The sequence below is a fragment of the Penaeus monodon genome, chromosome 32 (assembly GCF_015228065.2).
Source record: "Penaeus monodon isolate SGIC_2016 chromosome 32, NSTDA_Pmon_1, whole genome shotgun sequence".
NCBI classification, from domain to species: Eukaryota; Metazoa; Arthropoda; class Malacostraca; order Decapoda; family Penaeidae; genus Penaeus; species Penaeus monodon.
Window position 1 is genome coordinate 35,863,509 of NC_051417.1, and position 418 is coordinate 35,863,926.

Here is a 418-nt window from a genome sequence, read left to right on the forward strand (position 1 = left end):
TGCACATTCCAATAGACTCTGAAACTTCTGGACAAAACATATTACTTAGATATAAAAGTCTTTTCTAGCAATGTCTAAGAACTGAGATGTGGTCTCCTCTTTTCATTTACAATTCTCTAAATAAAAATACAAAATGCAAGAATTATGACAAAATCTCTTTCCTGCAGAAAATTACGATAACATAAGCACTCAGTCTAATAATCAATCTTTATAATTTCACTAAAAAACCCTCCAACAAAACAGAAGCAAAGTTAACATATTCATTTTCAAGTTACAAGAGAAATATTCTAAACAGTATTCAAACAATATTTTAAATTCATACTGTAATCATCTCTACCGATCCAGTGAAGGGAAATACTTTATATTTCTGTTTAGTTCTCATCTAAATAAAAATTAGACACTAGTAATATCAGGGGGT

At 28.9% G+C, this 418-nt stretch overlaps 1 protein-coding gene across 1 annotated transcript in view; it reads right to left on the reverse strand.

The window, feature by feature from the left end:
- Positions 1 to 418, reverse strand: part of LOC119593852 (X-linked retinitis pigmentosa GTPase regulator-like) — a 22,012-nt gene that overhangs the window by 18,167 nt on the left and 3,427 nt on the right. The window lies entirely within an intron of this gene.